Source organism: Eumetopias jubatus, unplaced genomic scaffold (genome assembly GCF_037043125.1).
Source record: "Eumetopias jubatus isolate StellerSeaLion01/CBP00866 unplaced genomic scaffold, mEumJub1_p1.0 scaffold_17, whole genome shotgun sequence".
In the NCBI taxonomy this organism is placed as follows: Eukaryota; Metazoa; Chordata; class Mammalia; order Carnivora; family Otariidae; genus Eumetopias; species Eumetopias jubatus.
In genome coordinates, this window is record NW_028274823.1 from 80,593,332 (window position 1) to 80,609,601 (window position 16,270).

A 16,270-nucleotide genomic window follows, 5' to 3' on the forward strand; every position below is an offset into this window, starting at 1 on the left:
TCCAGTTGTGGGTGCATTGACAGCTCGGGTGTGTCATTAGCATAGTTTTCAAAACGTGTGTGTTTTCTGAAGGATTGGAAGCATTCATTCATCATAAAAGCCCAAGCAGAGTTTATCGCGTACCAACATCCATGTGAGAAACATTTACTGGGCACCTGCGAGCCCCGGGGCATTGTGATAGACGCTGGAGATACGATGGTGAGCAGTCAGAGTCCCTGCCCTTAGCCGGGTGAGTGAGAGAGGGGGCTGTGGATGAAATGATCACACATACACATGCTACTACAGACGCAAGGAAGTCCTACCTGAGGAAGGTTGGATGCTAGCAGAGCGTAGTTGGGAGTGGGTCAGGGGGTCAGGGAAGGCTTCTTTGAGAAATCCACCATCCCAGAGATCTGAAAAATCTGAGTAGGAGTGACCCTTCCCCCGACAAAGGCTCCTGACAAAGGAAGCCCAAAGCTCTGAAAGTCTCTGTTGCACAATAGACAATATGCCCGTCTGGGTGTGTTTTTTCCTTTCAAAGACACACTGAGGCAGAGTGGCTGCTTAGATTACAACAGGAGTTTAGGCACGGCTGATGCCACAAACGTGCCAGAAGGTAAAGATGTTCATTTCTTCCATAGCAGTTTTGGGGGTTTTTTTTGTTTTTTGTTTTGTTTTGTTTTGTGGTTTTTGGTTTCTGGGGTTTTTGTTGTTGTTGTCGTTGTTTGTTTGTTTTTTTGAGATGGATTATTGACACTAAAGTCAGTGGAGTTTTCTGGGAGATGAGAGAAATGAAGGCCAACAGGGCATGGGAAAAAATCTACTTTAATCTTATGGAAATAACCCCGTGCTCCCATTTCCCCCATCTCTACCATTAAGATTTACCTTTTGGTCAACAATCAAAATCCTACTTACTGAGTAGGATTGAGTACTGTTTTGTGTGGGGCAAAACAAAAAAAAAAAAACAAAATAAAACAAAACAAAACACAAACAACACAGAGAATAGCTTTCCAAACCCCTAACACTTCATTTTACTGGGATGTTTCTCCTCGTCCAGAAGGATCCTCTACCCAGACGCATTTTCCATCCGCATGGAGTCTGGGAACAAATAAGATAATGTAACGCTTTACCCCAAATTCCAAACCCATACCGAGTTCTGGTGGATGGAAACTTTTCCTTCTCAGAGTCTGAGAAGCCTTCCTTCCATACGCCACTTTCCAAAAAGAGGGCTTTAAAAGGCATGAGTGAGGTATAGGGACCTGCCGAACTTTGTACCATGTACACATTCTGTTACTAGAATAGAGGGCAGAAATTCCTACACCAACAGTTGCCTGAAACATTTTTAGCAGAGCCTCATTCCAGGAAAAGCCTCTCTGTGACTCAGAAGCTGCCTTCCCTTATAAAGTCAAGGTTCTCCAGAGTGGTATTTTGACTACTTTTGGAGGAGGAACTGCCTGCATCCAGTTGTCTGAAGAAGCCAGAGTTTTCTGTCCCTCTATACCAAAAAAGCCCTCCATGGACAAATATGTGCGCAAAATGCAGCCCTCGCCTGCATTCCTTCAGGTCAGTGGAGAACCCGTGTTACCAGCATCCATGGCGGGTTTTTGGATAAAGTTCTCGTTGTCATGGACTCAGGAAGACATATTTTCAATTGTTCTATTGTGAATGTTAAGCCTAAGGTGACCAAAGACTCTGCATGTAGATTTGGCGGGTTCCTTCCCTGAAAGAAATCACCTATATCATAAGTTCTTGCTGCAGAATCAGAAAGTTCATTAATTGCACAGATCTGATCGCACAAATATAGAATGAGATATTGTGGTTAGTCCAGTATTCTGGATAAATGAGAGTTGCTAAATCTGACATATCTGAATAAACAGCTTTCAGAGACTTACATGCAAGCTTAACATACAACATATGAGTTAAATACAACTTACTATATATACAAAGGTGCTGAAGTGAATATTTGACTTCAGAAGCACTTGGCAGGATCATGCCATGCCTTCAGGTCACAACTGGAAAAATCCCAATTACTGTTGTATGTGACATCAAAAAAGCAGATATTATCTGGGCACTCTGGTCGTTTGAATTCTGGGTAAAGCATAAACTTGCAGTATGATGATCATCCCGACAAAATATTGAGATATCTCATTCAAAAAACTCCGATTTAGGCATATTCCAAGTAGTTTCCCCAAGTGGGGGGTCAGGAAGAAGGAAACCTTGTCAACCGTCTTCCTGTGTGGTGACAATTAAAACGTGTGCAGGTGTGGTGTGTGGACCTTCAGTCTTCTGGCCTGGCTGAAGTAATTCATAGAGATTCAGCCCCCTCCCTCATACGGGCCTTTACGAGACATGACTTTAAAGGGAGAAAATCATGAAACAAAATGTTTTACTTCATATGTTCATCTTCCAGCTCTGAAAGCTTAGCTCTTATGTTTCTTTTTGTTTGTGATTGCCAGGATGTGCTGCATTTAGCGATTTGGATTTAAGCAATGTGGGCTGTGGTGAAGATGCACACAGGGATGGAGCAATGCGAAGGGGCAGAAGATTGAAAATTACTAGAATCTGACATTCTTCACAACGGCCCAATGAAGTGGATGTCACATCGTTCCCATCTTTTCAGATGAAAAAGAGCTGGCATGCTGGGTAATTGGTCCAAAGGATGAAAAAGAGCTGGCATGCTGGGTGATTTGGACCAAAGATTGGTCCAAAGTAAGTTGGAAAACTGGTGTTTGAACCAACCGAATTCCAGAGCTTCTCCTTGATGATGCCTGTCATCATGGAGAATGAGAGTCTTGGCCTCTTCCGACTAGCTCGAATTTCCAACCAGCCTTTAAAGAAGGGGGAGCTCCTCGGCGTGAAATTACCCTATAGGGTCTCAATTTTGTTGAAAAAGGAAGTGAATGCCTCGAATTCCAAGTTGCAGCTTTTGGAATTCTTGAGGCATCCAAAGAAATCTCCCAGGGTTCTTCCTGTTTGCTTTCTTTTCTAGGAGCTAAAGCATGTCGGATGCTAAAAAGAGTGTTGTATACACTCTGGGGCCATCCTGGCACACAGCCTGCCCTCCCTCAGTACCTCCCAGGCCACTTTGCTCCTTGTAGGGTCTTCTCACTCAAGCCCCGGGATCTTCTAATGGAACCCTAAGTTCCTAGTGCCTCCCACCTCTCTCTGGATGGCGACCACGTGAGCATATCCTGACACCTGAGGCACGCCTGAATTAATCCTAATTTAGGTGACAACAGGTACTGTGCCCCTTGACTGCTACTTTATAGTTTTTGAAACACTTGAGCAGTTTATGTCTTTCTGTAAGTGCTATAAGCTCAGGAACCCCACAAAGTGGTTGAGCGGAAGTCATGGTCATTTTGCGAATGGGGAAACTGAGGCACAAGTCACGTGCCCCACACTTTCCTTTTGTGAAAACTATCAACCTCTCTGGCCCATTACCTCACAGAGGCCATCAGGAGAGTTTATATTTTAAAAATTTAATAGTCCAGAGATTGGCAGAGGGAAAAAGGACATTAAAATAGGTGAGTCCACACACTTATACTTGTGGGTGACAAAACCAAGGCTGGAGGGGTGAGCGAACTGTTCAAAGCTACACAGAGAGTTAGTGGCAGAACTGAAATAGAAGACAGGCCTCCAGTCTTGTCCAGAGCTTACCTCCCCATGGCTGTGTGTCTCCTACCCACTCTGTTCTCTGAGGATGTATGCCTGGGACCCATAACCAGTGAGAGACAATGATGATTGTAATGACAAGCTGAGAGGTAGCTGACCCCTTTACAGGCTTCCTGGGGCCCCCGTTCATCAGAGGCATCAATCACTTGGCCATTTTCAGTTATTTTTGCCGCTAAAGGCATTTGAGTTTGCAAAACTTGCCCTGGATTTTGAGACACAAGATAGATGACTGGCACCAGGCAGAAATGTTATGTATAGGTTATGCAAGTATAAGGGTCCATTAATGCAGCAGTGCTAATCCCGTTGATTATATTTTCTGGAGCACCATCAGCAAACCCTAGTCTCCAGGCTTTTGTGCTTTTCACCCAATGGTAACGCCTGGTACTTCCTCGCTGAGATGTGGGAAACACTGTTTGAAGGTAAGGACAAAGGGAAGGTGGCATAGAATGTCAGGACCGGACGAACACAGGCGAAATCGCTCAAACTTTCACTTTAGAAACAGGTGATTGAGATGCAGAGACGTACAGATCTTGCCATAGTGACTTCCTGGTGGCAGAGTGGGGACTGTGGAATTCCTGCCCCAGGGGTCTTTCTTTCACACTGCGGGTGGCTGGTTGTTCTCTGCTCGCCTGTACTAAGTTTTCGCCTGATGTGTGTGCAAATCGGCCACACCGAGAAAACCATCCCACTGTTAGAGCTGTATGTTGCGTATTGGTAGTGGCGGATTTTGATCAGTCTGATTTTTTAAGGAACGGAGATAGGCAGGAACCCTCATCAGGACACTTAGTACAGGGTCACTCATACTGTATCACAGGTTGGAGAGTCAAGTAGTTAAAGGTACTCAAAGGTCTCTGCAAAGGTTCTCCATAGTACGGGAACTCATTCTCTAATAGCCCCGATGTCATCTTGCTTCCAATTAATTAATTCAATGGACAAGACACTCTGTCCTCTCTGTTGTTGGGTTGTTAGAAATATTTCAGTTTCTTGGTGACAGCAAAAGAAGTCTGTTTCCTTGTGACCCATGGGTGCTGGTTCTACCTTCACAAGGAACGCGAAGATGCCAGCGGTCCCCCTTCATAGTGCATCATCTGGGCTGCCCCCAGTTTCCCCGAGGTCCTGACTCCCACTGTGTCTTCTGTTGCTCAGAGCCGTGCTCCTCTGTGTGGCCAGGCTTCTGGGCCTCTCCCAACCCTTCCACCCATCACTGGTCATTTCCTTGACTGTTAAAATAGAACACTTCCAAAAACTAAACTAAAATAAACTAAAATAAAACAAAATAAAATAAAATAAAAGGAACACTTCAGGGATCCATGACTTGAGAAACCGATAGGGTTAGTCTCTAAGCTTAGCTTTGCTGAAGCCAAACAAGGATCCAGTTTAGAGAAACTTTCTGTGGCTTATAAACAGCAAGAACTGAATGCTTTCCTCTTGGTGAGACTGCTCTGTGACTAGTCCACGGCTTCCATTAGTGGGACAAATGAGTTTCAGAATTACGTTTTACGCCACAAAGTCTGTCAACAGTTCATGTGTCCACACTCTGGCTGATGGTTCCATCTTCGGCCTGCCTTTCCTATGCTGTTTCTCTGAAGTCAGGGATGTGAATAAGGCTACCTCCTTCTTCCAACTTCCTGAGGGGGAACATGGTTACTTCTCTCCTGCCGTAGGTGTTCTACCTTCTCCGCATGTCTTTGGGAATATCCTGTTCCTCTAAGAAGGCAGCTGGCCTGATCCTTTGTTTTCACCTCAGGTCTCAGGTCACGCAGACCTGAGTTTGAATCCTACACCCATCCCTCAGTAATGGTGTGACCTTGGGTAAGTTATGGAAACCCAGCTTCTGCTTCGTAATTTAAAGAATGGGTGTGTTATTAGTCCAATTGATGCCTGCTGCGTCCTAATAGCTTAATAAATCTTTGTTACTGTTGTTCTTCATGCTAGAGTAGCTCTGAAGTTCCCCCAGACCGCTCCTCTGCTCATGTGGCCTCCTACATCCCAGGGTCCTTTGCTCCTCCATAGCGCCCTTTCTCCAGGGGGCGAACACTTTCTGTTCCTTAGCTGGGTCCACAACAGTGTCTGACTCTGGCCCAAAGCACTGTGTGTGTATATATATATATATGTGTGTGTGTGTGTGTGTGTGTGTGTGTGTGTGTGTGTGTGTGTGTATACACTGTATATATATATGTATATATACATATACATACATACACTAAAATCACCTCTGGGGTTTTCAAAAACCTCAAATGTATATATCCTCCATGGTGTGGCTTTTTTTCTCCTCCAACATACCGGGTTCCAATTCCAAAACACTCCATGGTGGTAATATCAACAATTCTATATTTATTCGCTGTTTTGTGTCTAGAGGATCCACGACTTGGTTTCTAGACTAAATAAGTGACTACCAGTCTCCACTGGAGTCCAGCAAATCCACCCATTCACCATGTCACCCACACTCAGAGAATCAGAGAGTTACCAAGTTGGAAGGAACCCCAGGACATCACGTGATTCTGCCCCTTCAGCCCAGCGATTCCCAAACTCCAGCATGGATACAAATCATTGAGGATCCTATCAACAGTAGATTCCATTCTAGATGATTTGTGTAGATGCTCAGCCCTTAAGGAGGTGGAGTGTGACTCCCCATTCTTTAAGTGTGGGCTGTGCTTGGTGACTTCCTTCTGAAAGGTTTAGTATCGAAGGGGCTGGGAGGAGAGTAACTACAGGAGAGAAACCTGACAGACCTCAGCCGGGTGATTGAGACTAACATCAACAGTGATAAGTTCTCTTGATAGCACGTACACTTAATAAAAAGTGATGAGAATGGCACTTGACCTCTGGAATCTTCCTCCCAAAACATATAACCCCAGTCTAACCATGCAAAAAACATCAGACAACTCCCAGCTGAGGGACTTTTTACAAAATACATGACTAGTACTCCTCAAAACTGTCAAGGTCATTAAAAATAGGGGAAGTCTAAGAAACAGCCAAGAGGAAACTCAGGAGACATGACAACCAATTGTAATGTGGTGTCCTGGGTGGGATACTGGCACAGAAAGGGGACTTTAGGTAAAAGCTAAGGAAATCTGAACAAAGCATTGACTTTAGTTAATAATAAGGTATTGCTATTGGTTCATTGAGTGTGACTAATGTACCATACTAATGTAAGATGTTAATAATAGGGTAACTGGGTGTGGGGTATGTGGGAACTCTCTGTACTGCCTTTATGACATTTCCATAAACCTAAATGTGTTCTAAAGTGAAAGTTTATAGGGGTGGTGCCTGGTGGTGCAGTCGGTTAAGCATCCGACTCTCGGTTTCGGCTCAGGTCGTGATCTCAAGGTCGTGAGATCCAGCCCTGCATTGGGCTCCCCACTCAGCCACGAGTCTGCTTGAGAGTCTCTCTCTCCCTCTCCTGCTGCCCTTCCCCTTACATGTGCTCTCTCTCTAAAATAAATAAATAAATAAAATCTTAAAATAAAGTGGAAAGTTTACTTTAAAAGTATTATTCTGGGATCTTCCCCGGGGATTTTGATTTAGAAGATGTGTTTGAGTGGGAGGGGTTTCAGTTTTTGTGTGTTATTAACACACTCTCTTGATGATTGGGATGCAAGCCAATCATCTGTAATTTGGATGCTTTGAGAACCCTGGGTTCCTCTGAAGGTCCTTGTTTTTGGTGGCACTTTGGACGCTTGTGTCCCTCTCCAGATGCTCTGATTTAATTGATCTGGAATGTGGCCTGGGCATTTGAGGTTTTTGAAAACCCCCGAGGTGATTTTAGTTCAAGGCCATCAAATTTAAAAATCACTTCCTAGACGTGTGCTGTCTAATATGGTAGCCACGCACAGATACTGAACCCTTCCATCACAGCAGAAAGTTCTGTTGGACAGCACTGCTCTGTATCATTGGTGTGAAGGGGATGCTTGTGATCTTCACCAAGAGCCTCTGAGGGGAAGAGTCCCTAAGGATTCCCTATGAGTAATGCATGGGAAAGGCCATGTTGAACCACTAATGAAGATCAGAGTAACCAGCTTGTCCTGGTTGGCTCAGGACTTTCTCAGGCACTGAAAGTCCCGCACCCTGGAACCCCTTCAGTTAGAGGCAGTGATCCAAGACTTCTGTAAAGAAGGGTTTCGGCCAGGAGGACTCTGCGAGGTTCAAGCCAAGTGGGGATAGGAGGCAGGAGCTGGTGTTGAGACGTTTCTCTCATTGGAGGCAGTTGCTGCCACCAGCTTTGTCCTGGGTGCCCAGGATTTCGTGACGCAGGGACGTTGAATAGTGACGTCACCTGCCTTTGCGTGATGATTTAACCTCTTGCTCCCCACTGTCATGGTTGATGCTGACACAGGCCACTACCCACACGTCTGGGTATGTGCTTGAACTCAGTCTCCGGTCAAACTCAGATGTGTCCGGTCTGAATCCCAGCTCCACCACTGACGAGCTCTGAAGCCTTTTGCAAGAGGTTTAGCTGACCCGAGCCTCCATATACTCCCCTACAAAAGGGAACAGTGACATGCCTTGAGGCTGCTGTGATGATCAGATGAGCTCAGGGATGTAGAGAAAATAGCTCATAGTACTATGCGATAGCAAGCAATGTTATTCGCCCTCTCCTCAGAATGCTCTTGACGTTCAGTGTTTGAAAACCCATTGCTAAGCATTTTCTGTGCTTGATTCGGTTCCACTCAAGAAACATTTACTGAATGTCCCAGGCTCTATGAATGCAAAGATGAAATCAGCTTAGTCTTTGCCCTCAAACGCCTTAGAGTCTAGCCTGGGAATGAGGTGTGTTGTTACAGAACAGCGTGATGAGTCCTGTGAGGGAGGTAAGTGTAGCGTGGTACGGGAGCTGGGGGAGGTCTGGGGGGCAGGGGTGGGCACAGGAGACCTACAGGGCCGGGACACCTAACTGAGCTAGGGAGGATGCATAGTGTAGCAGAAGAAGACCTGGGGTGGGGGGTGGGGGTAAATGTAGAAAGGTGAACGGGCGAAGGTCGCCCCAGGGAGAGAACAGCGTGAGCAAAGGTCCTGAGCTGGAAGCTGGTCTGATCCGTCAGTGGAAAAGTCTATCTATCATTCAGTATCATCGGGGCAATGTTGGAGCATAGTACTTGTGAGGAGGGTAGAAAAGGGGGAAGAAGCACGAGAAATTAAGTGCTGTTGAGAAAGACACAATAGAGATTGTCCTTCTCCTCCAGGGATTTAACTCAGCTCCTAAAGCTCTCTGTTATGCACGGGAAAGCCGCACTTCCCGAGTCATCTTTTGGTGACAACGAGAATGTTGAAGTTGTTCTGGGTCCAAAACCCAGCAGGGTGCTATTCTGCAGTCCAGCAGGTATTCTGTGCTTTCACAAAAGCAATGCAATGAAATAAACATAAAATAGAGCACTCTCTTAACCTTGAAACAGATTACACATTCTAGACACTCTGAAAAGCTTCTAGGAATCCACAGGCTGCCTCCGTTTTCCTCGCTGGCTTAATGGGATCATGGAAAGACAGCTTTATAAAGTGCTCAGATCCCTCTTCTAAGACAGGACCTGGGCACTATCTCCGAAGTGTCTATTAAATGTTAGTAAGTATGCTTAATGTTAACATCATGCATGGAAATCCTCTTTTTTTTTTTTTAACTGAGAAACTGTTACAAATGCCTTGGCGTGCAACAGGAAACATCTGTGTGTGTGCTGGGACAGGCTTGCCACACGTGCATGCTCCCATCCTAATCCCAAAGCCTAGGGGCTTGGTAGCTGAGATGAGGAGAGAAAAAAAAGGAACTTTGCAGATGTGATTAAGTTTTTAATCTTAAAATGGGAAGATTATCCTGTGTTATCCAGCAGGGCCCAGTGGAATCACAAGAGTCCTTCCAAGAGCGAGGCAGGATGGGTAGAGTCAGAAATTGAGATTTGAAGATGGTTCGTTGTCAGCCTTGGGGATGGAGGGGCCACGCGCCAAGGAATGCAGGCCACCTCTGGAAACCAGATGGCTGGGAAATTTTCCCCCAGAGGTGACTTGACCTCAGCCTCGTGAAACCTCATGTGGACGTCCAACCTCGAGAACCGGAATATGATAAATTCTGTTGTTTGAAGCCAGTCTGTTTGTTGTGGTTTGTTAAAGCAACAGGAAGTGAACACAGCGTGTCCTCTTCTTCTGGTCAGGTTTTCCTCTCTGCCTTTGTTGTCTGAGAAAGAGTCTTCCTCACCTGTAGATCCAGGTTCCTCTTACGGAACATCCGAGGGCAGGGCGGTGTCCCAGGCTCCGCCGCTCATTTATTCTCTGCATCTCATAACCTTGTGATAATGTAGGATTATTAAAGGAATTTTTCCTGTAAGAAAGCTAAGGCAGGGGCTCCTGGGTGGCTCAGTCGGTTAAGCTGCTGCCTTCGGCTCAGGTCATGATCCCAGGGTCCTGGGATCGAGTCCCGCTTCGGGCTCCCTGCTCAGTGGGGAGTCTGCTTCTCCCTCTCCCTTTGCCCCTCCCCCTCATTCTCTCTCTATCAAATAAATAAATAAAATCTTAAAGAAAAAAAGAAAGAAAGCTAAGGCAGACAGAGGACACAGGGCTGGTAAGCAGTAGATCCAGAACTTGATCTCTGAACCGAAATCCCTCCAAAAATGTTTGCCTTTGTATAAAGCCAAGGTGTGAGGGCTGATTGTCACTGCATTCCTTCCTTACGCTGCACGTTATTCCTCTTGTGTGTAGCGTGCGAAGTGTCCTCTCTTATGGGAGAGTACTTGGGCCTCTCAGATTTTGAATTAATGAGAAGCCTACTAACATTAAAGCCATCTACTGAGCATTGGCATGACCTCCAAACACCAGCCCTTCCACCTCCATAGGAGGCGTCAAATCAAATTTGCCATGAAGATCCTGTGATGCTCAAGTGAAGAGCAGAGCAGAGCAGAGCCCGGCGAAGGCCTGCAGGTGAAGTGAGAGGGGCTGTGTGCAGGTATGGGCTCCATGCCTTTGTCTGCTTGGGCTGTCTTAAGACAACCCAGCCTTTGGATCTGAGATTTCCAGAACCTGGAGAATGTCAAGAACGGGAGACAGGTAGGGTGCCTTTCTCTCACTGTGTCTTCTCAGATGAGATGAACTCTACGAGCTGATTAAAATACAAAATAGCCAGTGAGTGTGATCAGTCTGGAGAAAGCAATTCCTACAGCCCAAATTTTCAATAGCAGCAGAAAATCATCTTCCTTACCAGAATCCGGATGGTATAGCTGTTTGCCAGGATTGACATGGTCTAACTGAAGTCAACAAGGTGATGGGGCTAGAGAATAATCTAGAACTTGTTAGGCAATTATTGAGCACTCACTGTTTACTCAGCTCTAGACCGGGCCCCCGAGAGGATGAAACTTATCCCAGATCTTCAGGGATTGACAATAATAAATCATCATCAGATAATGTCACCAAGATGGTGTGTGTGATGTGTGTAGAACAGTGCATCTGGAGAGGATTCTTGACTGTGTGCTTAGGGTTTGGAATTTATTTTAGAGTTTTCCTGAATTGCAACCAAGTCATCAGACACTTCTGTTTTGCTAATTGCCTCATAACTCCTTGGATACAGAAGGTAACTGGCCCCTTGGCTGGAGATTTCTTTGTGCACACACATACTCAGGCAGTGCTGCTTTCTCTCAGTGAAGGGACTTGGATGGGGCATGGAAGTATAAATCTCAGACTCAGACAATGAGACCATTTAATCACTTGCTGAGAAATTTATTTTCAGTTATAGGTCCTCCCTGGTTAGTATCAGAGATGAAGAAAAGAAAGGAGGGGGGACGAGAAGAGAGAAGGAAGGCCGGAAGGGGAGAGGGGTGGGAAGGAGGGGAAGGAGAAAGGGGAAAAAAGGAAGAAACTCATAAGGAAAACTAAATCTTGAGTCTCCCGGTATGTCTGTTTACATCGTAGTCTGGTTATGGTCAGGGCCGTGGATGTACTGCACTATAATCAAGGCAGAAATTGATGTAAGAACTAGTAAGGTGAATACCACAACTCTTGTCTTTGGTGTTTAAAGGAATATTCACTTTACCAAGTGACCAAGCATGACACAGACACTGCCCGAGATGGGAAGACAACCTCTAGTCAAATTGCCCTCTAACCAGGAAAACAAGGAACTTTTGCTTCACCTGGTCCCCGGGATCAAAAACCACTGGCTTGGTCCCCCAAACCCAGTTTTATGTTATATCGTGAAGTCTTCATACTTGAACATTCAAACCGTTGTGTGTCCTGGTTGATAAAAACTAGACACGGTTGACAGATTCTGAAAAACACAGAGAAACCTGTTATTATTTATGTAGTCTTAAGCCATCTGAAATTTTCTAATAATCAACAGTGCCATTTCTCCAACATGAATACACGTGCAAGTGCGTGCGTGCCACAGATCCAAGGTACCAGACCCGGTAACGTAAGTGAATAGCTTGCCATAGCTGTAAAATAAAGCCATTCATTCTGGGACCGTTCTCACGTATCAGCCGTCCAGAAACACTCGTGATATCCATCAATAAGATTTCTATTACGAATGTAGTTAGAGCCCTGGCTTGGAGGAAGGGAGCAGACAAATGTCAAACGCTGAGGCTACCCACTCACCCTTGGGAATGAGAGCTTAAAGCCAGATTCACGCCCGTTGACTCCCTGTCTTTGAGAAATGCCTGGGTCACCTGTCTCTCTCTGTCACCTGTCAAATGGGTCAGCAGGTAGAGAGGAGGGTTGGAGAGACACCCCCCCCACCCTTGAACACGCCCCTTTCTCTCTCAAACTGCTTCTGTAACAGGGCGCTGTGTGGAGCCTGGTCAAACGGTGGCCCCTCATCATTCTGCTAAATCACTCGGTGACATATGGTGGACATTTCCCATGTGCCCAAGGACTAAAGTGGTTAAGGTCATGCTGACTCCCAGGCTCCTCTGGGAAACATGGGCCCATCAACCCTGTCTGCACTTCAGTTCCTATTTCCATTAACACCACATGTGGACTCGATTTAGAAACACAGCGTGACGCCCATTAAATCACGGCGCTCTCTCTCTATTTACGAACAGTTGAAGCAATATCTTCATTGCAGTCCACCTTTGTAGAAGAGTTTTTTGCAGTCCCTACTTCTCGAGGCCACTCCTCTCCGTGCTCAGGTCGTGAGGAAATGCCCTGGAAGGCCAGCGCAACAACAGGAATGTGCAGCCCGGGCCTGCCTCCGCCCCGGGTGCACAAGCTCAGTGTCTCTGGGCATCTCAGCAGGTGCTCTGGAGGCTTGGGCTGTTTATCTCCCCGCAAGCAGCTGAGCTGCCTCCCGTTCCTTGAGCAGAGCAGTGGAATGCAGTGGAAGAGACCCAGACCTCGGGCCACACAGATTAGAGAGTTTTGCGCTGAGGTCCCTATATGGTTGTGTTAGCCTGAATGCCGGGCCCAAGTCTGTCTTCGTTCCTTGTTTGGGAAGCAAGTGGGAGGGAAGCAGGCCAAGGGGCTATATAACCCTTCAGCGTTCAGCTTTCCCGAACACCACCCAGAGCGGAGGAGCCCAGCCAAGCATCGTCAGGGTAAGTGGCACGGACCCAGGGATGTGACTTCCCCGATCCCAGCAGCTCTGATATTACTCAGGACAACCAGACGTCATCTACGGAGATTTGGCTGGGCTGGTGCGCTCTGAAATTTCTGAATGAACACTGTAGTAGTGAAAGACTGTAGCTCTTAGCTTCTAATTACCGAACGTTGCAGGTGGGTGTGGGGGAGCAGGGCAAAAGGAGATGGAATGGAATCTCTGTGTCACTCTCTTGATACTAAGTCAGCAGCCCAGATCTTGCAGGGCGTTTCAGAGATGCAATCTAGCTATTTCCAGTAAATCATACATTTATTTATACTGAGACACTGGAAACTCCAGCACTTGTTTGCAGTTAGGTTTGGTGTGGGGATTTCTCACTGGACTGTGTTTTGGGGGCAGCCAAGGTGCCTGGAAGTGGGTTTTAGAAGTGAACAGAGTCTACTTGCCTGGTCTTTGCTGTTGACTATTTGTGCGTTTGCCTCCGGGTTCCTAGGCTCTGACTGGTAGTGGCTTCTGTAGGAAAGGCACGTCTCCTGAGAATGTCTGTGCATTTATACTTCAGGATGTGCATCGCACGGTTCCCTGGTCATTTGTCACAGAGTGCTGCAGGAAACCCACTGCATCTTTCTCTGTGAATAAAGAGGGAGGGAGCAGGGCGTGCATCTGACAACTGCTCTCGCATCTCAGCCTATGGGAAGTCTGGTTTGCATTTCTCTCACCCTGGTGAAGCGGGCAGGACTGCGGAGCCAGCCCTGCCGCCCCAGGCTGAGCTTCAACTTCGCTGTAAATCAGGGTTTGGCTTGCTTCAGCCCAGACTGGAGTTTTCACGCTGAGATTTTCCTTCCATTTTGTGATCCATGACTAAATATGGTTTGCTTTTCAAGATGGATGAGCTGGGAACTGTAGTGTTCTCCCCAACCCCCCACCCCCCTCCCCCGCCCCGCCACTAACTACTCATTTTTGGCACAAGATGCACTGGAGGCAGTTGGAGCAACCCCCCTGACCAGGGGGCAGTTCCAAAAGCAGACACTCGAGTGTGTTTTACCTAATTAGGAAATGCTTTGCTCCAAACCTCCAAACCGAGCTGCTCATTCAGGTTATAGATAAGAGTTGTAAATCACTGAGCCAACTTCCTTCTGGGAACACAGAGACTTCTTCTCTAATGACAGTGCTCATCCGAGAGATTAGAAAATCCCTTCTGGACATTTTTTTTTGCCAAATAAAAACTGAATTTACTGAATTTTGAGATGTTTTTTTCTGCATGCTTGCTGATGCTGAGGGTCAGCCTCTCTTTTCTGCAGTATATTCAGACACTCCCCACCCCCCTCAAGCCCTCCTGGCCAAGAAGAGAGTTAGTAAGGACATGTGCACTCATGGTGATCGTCTCGTCACATTTTCAGAGTGTCTGTCCTATTTCCAAATAATTCATCCTGTTTTCAACTCTTTTGGTTTGGAAAGTCTGCTTAGCACATCCACAGACAGCCTGCCGCTTGGAGCCGGCTGCATCTCATACATGCCTCCAACTCTTACTGCCTGTTTTGTCTCGTCTCCTCTGCATTTCTCACTTCTCCTCCAGCTTCTTATTCTGCAAGGACGGAAGCCAGATCACACGAATGCCCAACGGAATCCGGTGTCTGGGAAGGGAAGAGGTGGGTGGGGATGGAAAGAGCATTCTCACGAGTGGAATCCAGAGGTCAAGCATCTCCACACTATGCTTGGAAAGAAAGCAAAGACTAGAAATACAAAGGTGTGGATACCGAGGGTAATTATATACTGATACCAATCATCATAACTTTAAAATTTATCGAGAACTCATAGTGTGTATGCCACCACAATTTATTTTCCATGCTTTTTAAAAAAAAAAATCTAACCCCCCATCATAAGAACTCCATGTAGCATGTACTGATTTTCTTGCTGTCTTACAGAGAAGGAAACTGTGATTTAGAGATTTAAATACTTTACTAAGTCACCCGGCTTCGAAGGGATTGGAGTCCAGACTCAAACCCAGGCAGTCTGACTGCAGAGCACAAGCCCCTAATCATCACGCTCTGTCATCTCCGTGGTCCTACCTTTACCAGTGTTGGAATCTTGGACAAGTCACTTCAATTCCTTGAGTCTTGATTTCCTTGTTTGTCAATTGCGGAGAAGAGCACCCGTCCCAGATTTTAAAATGCATGGTCTCAGTTGAGGTTCATGCTCTTTGCAAAGGGTTACACGGCAATTGGAAAGATACAACACTGATTTCCTGGGAATGATCTGGAAGAACTCCAACTGCAAAAGCATTTTTTTTTTCCTCACACCCCAGAAATTTCCTTAAAGGAATTGCCTTTTATATCTGGGTCTGGGTGTGCAGGGAGTTCACCAACTTAGAAGAATCTTCCTCAGCTTGAAATCTTAAAAATCTCGAAGTCGAGCAGAGAACTCTGGGTGTCCCTCTCTTTACGAGATATTTCCACCTAATTCTGCTTGGAAAAATGCAAGGGAATCTAAACTGAAAGTCAAGGAGGTAGCCAAAGGGACCTGACCTCTGATTCAACTCCCTTCCAACCGCCCTGCGTGCCCTTGAGCAAAATACTTCCTCTGGGTTTTCTCATTAATAAAAATGAGGGCGGTGAATGAAAACGGTCTCTCTAACAAACCTGCGATTTCCCAAATCTATAAAGTTGCTACTTTTGCTCCAACCTTTCAAATTTGGTGATAGGATCCAAGCGTAAGAGTAGAATATTAAAAATATTGTTTTATTACTAAAAGAATACATGGTCAATTTAGAAACCATGACAGGACCCAGGAAAGATCATTAAAAACACTTACAAAACCCACCGCTTCAAAATAATACCCATCAATGTCTTGGTAAATATAATTAATCTTTTTTCAATGCATAAAAATACATTTTTAAATAGACTCATACGATGTTATTTTCTCTAATCTCTTATTCTTACATGGAATATACTTTTCCCTATCCTTTATCTTTTCTAATGGCAGCAAGGTATTCTACTACCTGATGTGCAATTTATTAGACTCTCCCTCACTGGGATGCTTAGGTTAGCTGTGATTTTTATTAATGGAGAATAACGGCGGCCCCTAAAATTTAAAGCACCTTCTTAGAAAGTTTCAAAT